The sequence below is a fragment of the Loxodonta africana genome, chromosome 3 (genome assembly GCF_030014295.1).
Source record: "Loxodonta africana isolate mLoxAfr1 chromosome 3, mLoxAfr1.hap2, whole genome shotgun sequence".
Classification (NCBI taxonomy): domain Eukaryota; kingdom Metazoa; phylum Chordata; class Mammalia; order Proboscidea; family Elephantidae; genus Loxodonta; species Loxodonta africana.
In genome coordinates, this window is record NC_087344.1 from 70,501,121 (window position 1) to 70,511,510 (window position 10,390).

Here is a 10,390-nt window from a genome sequence, read left to right on the forward strand (position 1 = left end):
TGGCTTGAAAAATGAGAGAAATCTAACATGATGAAATCTAACCATACCAATATTAGGCATTTAGTGCAAAAAGCCAACGGACTTGTAGCAAAACCTATGAAGGAGTTGGTTCAGTTGCCTAGGAAGTTAATCTTAGTCAATAGCTGCCATAATAGTTGTCTTCAGTCATATTGTTATGAAAATAGCATCTATAGAACAAGTAAGGCAATAGTCTTACTGCCCTGGCCAGCAACCATCATGCACCACTGTGGTATTATGATCTGTTCTTGTCATTATCCTTTAAGAAAGACCTTCATCTAGTGGACATTTCTACTCTACAGAAGACCAACTAAAGAAGCAAAAGTCATGTCACTTGAGTAAGCGAAGTTCACAGTTTTCACTTACCTGAGGTGCACAAGAACTGTCAGGTGGGAGGTAGTTTTAGGCTCACTCTGTGATGCTCCAGAGAGCCAAACAAGGACCTTAAAATGGCTAATTTAAGGCAATTTGTGCTCAATATAAGGAAGAGCTTTCGATAGTCAGTCTTTTAAAAATTTAAATGGGTTACCTTGTGTGAGAATGAGGTCTCCATCACTTAGTATTTCAGAAGAAACCACATGGCCACCTTTCAGTGTCATGGTAGAGGGCATTCCTGACCAGGGAAAGAAAGTTAATGAAATGGGTTTCTGGGTCCCCTGGGTCCATCAAGTTCTGTGATACCTAGAATAATCAAGACTTTTTTAGATTTGTAGAGGGCATTCAGAGAAATAAGCATTGCACATGGTTCAGTATTATCCTAGATTTCCAAATCCCACACCCAAAACTCTTTAAAATTGTTTCCAGGTATTTCCTCACCCTCCCACAGAAATGCTCTACTTTTTCCCATTACTAAACCTTTGTCCGCACTCTTCTCCCTTGAATCCTTCTATAGTAATCCTACCATGTCCCAGCTACAGTCCTTGAGAATTGCAAGCTAGGCTAATATTTCCCTTTTCTGGTCACCTACTGCACTTCCAACACTATTAATGTGGCCAATTCTAACAGGTGAGTACAGTCACTGAGGTAGTTAGGGATTGTAGGGGGATGGCAAGGAACCAGGATTGCTACGCCTTGCTGACTCTGCCAGATGTTAAGATGGGATTCTATAACCAGATAACTGGGTGCTCCTAAAAATCAAACACCTATGCTCATCTAAAGACTTCACCAAAAGAATAAAAAGACCACCTACAGATTGGGAAAAAATTTTCAGCTATGACATCTCCGACCAGCGCCTGATCTCTAAAATCTATATGATTCTGTCAAAACTCAACCACAAAAAGACAAACAACCCAATCAAAAAGTAGGCAAAGGATATGAACACGTACTTCACTAAAGAAGATATTCAGGCAGCTAACAGATACATGAGAAAATGCTCCCGATCATTAGCCATTAGAGAAATGCAAATCAAAACTACGATGAGATTCCATCTCACTCCAACAAGGCTGGCATTAATCCAAAAAACACAAAATAAGAAATGTTGGAGAGGCTGCGGAGAGATTGGAACTCTTATACACTGCTGGTGGGAATGTAAAATGGTACAACCACTTTGGAAATCTATCTGGCATTTTCTTAAAAAGTTAGAAATAGAACTACCATACAGCCCAGAAATCCCACTCCTCGGAATATACCCTAGAGAAATAAGAGCCTTTACACGAACAGATATATGCACACCCATGTTTATTGCAGCACCGTTTACAATAGCAAAAAGCTGGAAGCAACCAAAGTGTCCATCAACGGATGAATGGTTAAATAAATTATGGTATATTCACACAATGGAATACTACGCATCGATAAAGAACAATGACGAATCTGTGAGACATTTCATAACATGAAGGAACCTGGAAGGCATTATGCTGAGAGAAATTAGTCAGAGGCAAAAGGACAAATATTGTATAAGACCACTATTATAAGATCTTGAGGAACAGTATAAACTGAGAAGAACGCATTCTTTTGTGGTTACGAGATGGGGAAGGGAAGGAGGGTGGGAGAGGGTTATTTACTGATTAGTTAGTAGATAAGAACTACTTTAGGTGAAGGAAAGGACAATACTTAATACAGGGAAGGTCAGCTCAACTGGACTGGACCAAATGCAAAGAAGTTTCCAGGATAAACTGAATGCTTTGAAGGTCAGCGGAGCAAGGGCGGGGTTTTGGGGACTATGGCTTAAGGGGACTTCTAAGTCAATTGGCAAAATAAATTCTATTATGAAAACATTCTGCATCCCACTTTGAAGTGTGGCGTCTGGGGTCTTAAATGCTAACAAGCGTCCATCTAAGATGCATCAATTGGTCTCAACCCATCTGGATCAAAGGAGAATGAAGAACACCAAGGTCACACGACAACTATGAGCCCAAGAGATAGAAAGGGCCACATGAACTAGAGACTTACATCATCCTGAGACCAGAAGAACTAGATGGTGCCCGACCACAACCGATGACTTCCCTGACAGGGAGCACAACAGAGAACCCCTGAGGGAGCAGGAGAACAGTGGGATGCAGACCTTAAACTCTCATAAAAAGACCAGACTTAATGGTCTGACTGAGACTAGAAGAATTTGGCGGTCATGGTCCCCAAACCTTCTGTTGGCCCAGGACAAGAACCATTCCCAAAGACAACTCATCAGACATGGAAGGGACTGGACAATGGGTTGGAGAGAGATGCTGATGAAGAGTGAGCTACTTGTATCAGGTGGACACTTGAGACTGTGTTGGCGTCTCCTGTCTGGAGGGGAGATGGGAGCGTAGAGAGGGTTAGAAACTGGTAAAATGGTCACGAAAGGAGAGACTGGAGTGAGGGAGTGGGCTGACTCATTGGGGGACAGTAAATGGGAGTATGTAGTAAGGTGTATATAGGCTTACGTGTGACAGGCTGACTTGATTTGTAAACTTTCACTTCAAGCACAAAAAACATTATTAAAAAAAAAAAAAGATGGGATTCTATATTTGTCCTGAGCCCCAAATCTTCTACAAGACACCTAGTGCTGCCGTAGATTGGAAAGGGAGGTAAAGAAAGGTCAGAGGTCAGCAAATACTATGTCTTGATTAATGCCTTGACCCCACTGTGATCTTTTGATGAGTTTGTCTAGACCATGGGTTGTTATGAGAAGCCCTTTCGGCTAGGTGGAGGCAGACTTGGGAAACTCATACTAAAAAAAGTGAGTGGTCTTATGTCAATACACTCAGCAGATACTTAATGAGTGCCGACTATGTGCCAGGAGCTATTCTAAGTACTGAAGTTATAGCAGTGAACAAGAGAGATAATGTCCCTACTCTCAAACTCGCCATCTAGTAAGGAGAGGGAAGGAGGCAGAAAACAAAAAAAGCAGAAACTGTATCAGATAGTAAAAAGATGCTATGCAGACAGGGAAAATAGGGTGATGTGATAGAAACTAGATGGCTAATTTAGATCTGGTGATTCTGTTGTTGATATTTAAGCTAAGATAAGAAAGGAAGATGGAGCCTACCATGATAAGATCAGGGGGGAAATTGTTCCAGGCAGAGGGAACAGCTAGTGAAAATGCCCCAAGTGGGAACCAGCTTGGCATGCATGAGGAACAAAAATCAGACCAGTATGACTGGAGCATAGTGGAAATTTGAGAGGAGAGCGGTAAGCAGGGTCCAAACCACGTGAAAATTTGAAAGTCAGGATACAATGTTGGGTGTTGTTCTCAATTTAAGGGAATATGTAGAAGAATCTTTAAAAGAAGGATCAACATGATCAAATTTTTGTGTTTTAAAAATATAACTCTGGCTATCAAAAGGACCATTTTTGAGACCATCGCTATAGTTCAGGCAAGAGATGAAAGAGAATAGAACTAGGGGGAGGTACAGCGGAAAGTGGAAAGAAACAGGTGAATGGTAGAGTCTGTGGAATTTGCTGATTAATTGGATTTCCAAGGTAAAAGAGAGGAGTCAAGGTTAACATCTAGATTTGAGACATGAACAACTAGGTATATGCTGCCATTTGCTGAGATGGGGAAGAGAGGGCAGGTTTGAGGGACAAAACAGAAGGTTTATGTGGACCACCTTTAATGTTAAGTTTGTTTATTAGACATCCAAGTCTATATGTAGACAGTTGGATCTAGGAGTCTGGAGTTCCAGTGAAAGAACAGAGCTACAACTAAAGATTTGTGAGTCGTTAGCATATAGGTAAATTTTAGATCTATGGAACTAGACGAAGTCACCTAGGGACAGTGTGAAAATAGAGAAATGAAAAAGCATAACTCTGGGGTGTTCCAACAAGATAGAGAATGAGGAATCAACCAAAAAGACTAAAAATGAGAAGTTATGGAGTAGGAGATCCCTGGTGGCACAGTGGTTGAAGCACTCAGCTGCTAACAGAAAGGTTGGCAGTTTGAAACCAATAGCTGCTCTGCAGGAGAAAGATGTGGCAGTCTGCTTCCATAAAGATTCACAGCCTTGGAAACCCTATGAGGCACTTCTACTCTGTCCTATAGGGTCGCTATGAGTCAAAATCAACTCTACAGCAGTATGTTTTTTGGTTTTGATATTGAAGTAGGAGGAAAACAAAGAGAATGTAGTATCATAGAAGGAGGAAAAAAGTTATGCAAGGAAGAAGAAGGAATGACCGTATCAAATGTTGCTTAGAGTGCAGGTTAGAAAGAACAAGGAATGACCATTGAACTCTGTTGGTGGTCTTGACAAGAGCCATTGCAGTTGAGCGGTGGGAACAGAATGCTGGTGGAAGGCAGCTGAGTGGTGGGAACAGAATGCTGGTGGAAGGCAGTTGAGTGGTGGGAACAGAATGCTGGTGGAAGGCAGCTGAGTGGTGGGAACAGAATGCTGGTGGAAGGAGATTAAAAGGAAGTAAAAATGAGGGTGGAGAGGATGTAGATTAGAATCAATTCCTTCAAGAAGCTTGCTACAAAAGGAAGCAGATAAATGGAGCAATAACTAGAGGCAGATGTGGAGTTAAAGGATAGTTTTGTAAATAGGTGATATGAGCTAGAGAGGGAGAAACTCATAATTCAGTTAGTAAGGGCATACTCCTAAAATCATCTCACAACCCATATGTGAAGCTTCACACTGACTGCAGTCCTCACAGTCTTATCACTCAGATGGACTAAGGAGAAAGATGGCTTTCTCTCTAATATCTGAAGCACAGAGGCTTTCCCAGGATGGGTGCACCTTTCAGCAGTCAAGCAGGAGGCAGCCCTAGGCCTATCTTAGTACACCAGCCCAATGGTGCAAACTAAAGAGAGGTCACATTCACAGAAAGTGTGCTATACACATGCAACAACTTTTAGTCTTTATCTACTGTCATGGAAAGGATCCCAAGCACCCTATTCCAGTAAATGGCTGCACCTTCTTCTATCCTGGTCTTTCTTTGGAACCAGCATAAGTACTGTAGAGGAGTCTTGGGTTCCCCCTAGAGGTCAGACAATAAAATATGTTTCTCCCATTCATTCACTTACAAATACTCATTGGGAGCTTAATGAATGTCAGTTACTGTGTGGTGGCCTGGGGGTACAGCTGTGAACAAGAGAAATAGCAACTCTCTGAGCATCCTGTGTGTCTTGTACTCTATCGGGAAATACAGCCTGGAGACAAATAATTACTCAAATGAATATTTATTAAAATTGAGATAAACTATAGGAACAAGTACCACGTGTCTCAAGAGTGTGTAATAGGTGGAGGGAAAAAAAAAAAAACCTTACCTCGAGGGCTAGGAAAAGATCAGTAAATATAATTTATGGTCATATAGTACTAGACAGCTTACAAAGGGCTTTCTCCTTCATGAAATCATTAAACTTAAAAACAAACTTGAGAGAAAAATAATAATGTATCCCAATTTTACAATTAGGAAAACTAAGTTTCAAATGGGTTAAATAAAAGTTTACATGTCCCCTTATCTTTAAACATATGTTTCCCTCTACCTACTGACTAACTCTATCAGCCAGGACTCTAGATTATAAGGGTCAGAAACCTCAACCCAAACTGATGTACATCATGGAAAAAATTAAAAGATTAGGAGTAACAACAACATACATTTCCCTCTTCCTGCATAATAATGCCATTTTAGCTGAGAACGTGGCCACCCAGCTAGGCTTCATTACTCAGCCTTCATTAAGGTAGATGTTGCTGTAAGACCAAGTTTGACAATGAAATGTTAACAGGAGGGAGGTGTGCAAATTTTGAGTCTTGTCCTTAAAAGTCTTTCCACTTGAGGATTTTTATTTCTGATCATAAAGAACTAAATGCTACATGAATTGCCCTCTCACCATGAACAACTAGAAAAATAGACAAAATATATGAAACAACTTTTATAAGACATTGGACAACAGATAGCACAGAACCGTGATCCCTGGCAAAAGAGAAATAAGCAAGAATACCCCTATGATGGCCTTTGGTTACTGCCTGGAGGCAGTCTCTAGAATAGAGAGTAGGGAGTAGCAATCAAAACAAAGCCCAGTGGTCTTGCTGAGTTGAGGATACAGGGCAGAGATTGGAGAAGCTGAGGAAGCTAGAGTTTGTAGGGCAGAGTTCTGGAAAGAAGAAGCTGCACTCAGAGAGAACTCCAGAGATACTCAAAAGGGTCCCTTTAAGTGTTTGACTGAGTCCCAATCTATGAATGCATGGGGTGAGACTCCTTAGGCCATAGAAATAGCCACCAGTAATCATCAGGCAAAACATTGCTCAGGTCTCACACAAGGCTAGATATAATTCACATTTCCAAAAGCAAGAGTGGAGAAATCATGGAGTAGAATCCTCTGAAGGCCCAAGCCTTCACTGTGAGGTTGAATGAGTCCTAGAGTAAAGGCTCCTCTGGACTTTCAATAATAAAGCTTGAAAGCAAGCCTGCAAATATCAAACAGATCCTTACTAAGTTAAATTTGTTATCAGAAAAAGTTCAACACTCTTTAAAGGAAAACAACAAAATCTGGCACTCAAGAATAAAAGATACCCCACATTCGGAATCCAGGCAAAAAATCCAGACATGAAAAGAAGGAGGTAAATTTAACTCATAATCAGGAGAAATATCAGTCAATAGGAATACAGCCAGAAATGACATGATGTTATGAAGTTAGGAAAAGACAATAAAATACCTATTATAAATCTTAGAAATATGCTCAGAGATATAAACAGAAAATGCACATAAAAGGAGAGACGAAGAATATATAAAAAAGATTAAAGTGGAACTTCTGTAGACAAAAAGTACAGTATCTGAAATAAAAAGTAAATTGGATAGGATCAACAGCAAATTACACACTGCAGAAGAAAAAAAATCAATAAACTTGAAGATATACCAATAAAAACTATCTCAAATAAAGCACGGGGCAGGGGGGAGGGAGACAGGACGAAAAAAAAAGAACAGACCTTAGTGAACTGTAAGACAATAGGAAACAGTATAAAATTCTTTAGTCCTCCAAAAAGGGTAGGAACAGAAAAAATATATGAAAAACATTAGCCTATTTTTTTCCAAATTTGGTGCAAAGTATAAAACCATAAATCCAAGAAGCTCAAAGAATACTAAGAGATGTGAAGAAAATGATATCAAAGTGTATAACAAAAATGCTTAAAATCAGTGAAAAAGAGAAAATCATAAAGGCAACCAGAAAAAAAAAAAAAGATTATGTAACTAGAAAAAAATAGGAATGCAGCAAACTTCTCAACCAAAACAATGCAAGATATAAGACACTAAACCAACCCAGACATCTTTAAAATACTGAAACAAAAAATATGTAACTACGCCCAATGAACATGGCTTTCAAAATGAAGGCAAAATAATGTTTTTTTCAGACATAAAAAATTCATCAGCAGCAGATGGCCACTGTGAGAAATATTAAGGAAAGCCCTTTGGGCAGAAGGAAAATAATAACAGATGTAAATTTGAATCAACATAAAAGAATAAAGAACCCCAGAAATGGTAAATATATGGACAAAAATTTTAAAAAACTTTAAAAAAATTTTTTTAAATCACTGTAAAAGAACTGTTTAAAGCAAAACAATAAATTGTCTGAATTCAGCACATACAAAGAACCCGTTGCCATCAAGTCAATTCCAACTGATAGCAACCCTACAGGACAAAGCAGAACTGCCCTACAGAGTTTCCAAGGAGCACTTGGTAGATTCAAACTGCTGACCTTTTGGTTAGCAGCTGTAGCACTTAACCACTACGCCTGCACGGTTTCCTACAGCACATATAGAAGTAATAAAATGCATGACAACAGTAGCACAAAGGCCAAGAGTTCTTACATTATGTAAATGGTATAATATCACTTAAGGGTAACCTATGATAAGAAAATATGTACTCTTAAAGTGATCAATATACCAAAACAGCACATCGATATATAGTTAATAAGCCAAGATTAAAAATAAAATGGAATAATAAAAATTATTCAATCCAAAAAAAGGCAGGAAAAGAATAAAAAAGAAACAAAAAACAGATGGGACATATAGACAAAAAATAACAAAATGGCAGGTTTAAATTCCATTAAATTTAAATTGCCTCAACATTCCAATTAAAAGGCAGAGGGTTGTCACCTTGAATAAAAAATTAAGACCCAACTACATGCTGCCTAAAAGAAACCCACTTTAATTTGAAAACAAACAGATGGAAAAAGGAAAGATAGGCATTGGAAACTTTAATCAAAGGTAAGCTATTGTGGCTGTAGACGTACCTTGGAAATATTGCAGGTTTGGTTCCAGACCACTGCAATAAAGCGAATATCGAAATAAAGTGAGTCACGTGGATTCTTTGGTTTCCCAGTACATACAGAAGTTATGTTTACACTATACTGTAGTCTATCAACTGAGCAATAGCACTATGTCTAAAAAAAAGAACATAACCTTAATTAAAAAATACTTTATTGCTAAAAAATGCTGACCATCATCTGAGTCGTCAGTGAGTCATAATCTTTGTACTGGTGAACCATCTTGCCTCAATGTTGCTGGCTGCTGACTGATCAGACTGGTGGCTGCTGAAGGCTGGGGTGGCTGTGGCAATTTTCTAAAATAAGACAACAATGAAGCTTGCCACGTTGATTGATTCTTCATGAAAAATTTCTCTGTAGCATGTGATGCTGTTTGATAGCATTTTACTCACAGTAGAACTCCTTTCAAAATTGGAGTGAGTTCTCTCAAACCCTGCTGCTGCTTTATCAGCTAAGTTTATATAATATTTTAAACCTTTTGTTGTCATTTCAACAATGTTCACAGCATCTTCACCAGGAGTAGATTCCATCTCAAGAAACCATTTTCTTTGCTTATCTATAAGAAGCAACTCCTTATCCACTAAAGTTTTATCAGGAGATTGCAGCAATTCAGTCACATCTTCAGGCCCCACTTCTAATTCGAGTTCTCTTGCTATTTCTACCACACCTGCAGTTACCTCCTCCACTAAAGTCTTGAACCCGTCAAAGTCATCCATGAGCGTTGGAATCGACTTCTTCCTAACTCCTGTTAATGTTGATATTTTGACTTCCTCCCACGAATCATCAATGTTCTTAATGGCACCTAGAATGGTAAATCCTTTCCAGAAGGTTTTCAATTTACTTTGCCCAGATTCATCAGAGAAATCACTGTCTATGGCAGTTATAGCTTTACAAAATGTATTTCCTAGATAACAAGGCTTGAAAGTCAAAATTACTCCTTGATCCATAGACTGCAGAATGGATGTTGTGGTAGCAGGCATGATAACAACAATAATTTCCTTATACATCTCCATCAGAACTCTTAGGTGACCAGGTGCATTACCAATGAGCAGTAATATTTTGAATGGAATTTTTTTTTTTTTCCTGAGCAGTAGGTCTCAACAGCGGGCTTAAAATATTCAGTAAAGCATGTTGTAAACAGATGTGCTGTCATCCAGGATTTGTTGTTTCATTTATAGAGCACAGGCACAGTACATGTAGCATAATTCTTAAGGGCTCTAGGATTTTCAGAATGATAAATGATCATGGGCTTCAACTTAAAGTCACCAGCTGCGTTAGCCGATAACAAGAAAGTCAGCCTGTCCTTTGAGGCTTTAAAGCCAGTCATTGACTTCTCTCTAGCTCCGAAAGTCCTAGATAGCATCTTCTTCCAATGTAAGGCTGTTTCACCTACATTGAAAATCCCTATTGTTTAGTGTGGCCACCTTCATCGATTAGCTAGACCTTCTGGGTAACTTGTGCAGCTTCAACATCAGCACTTGCAGCTCCACCCTGCACTTCTACGTTATGGAGATGCCTTCTTTTCTTAAGCCTCATGAACCAAGCTCTGCTAGCTTCAAACTTTTCTTCTGCAGCTTCCTCACCTCTCTCAGACTTCACAGAATTGAAGAGAGTTAAGGCCTCGCTCTGGATTAGGCTTTGGATTAAGGGAATGTTGTGGCTGGTTTGATCTTCTATCCAGACCGCTAAAACGTCCTC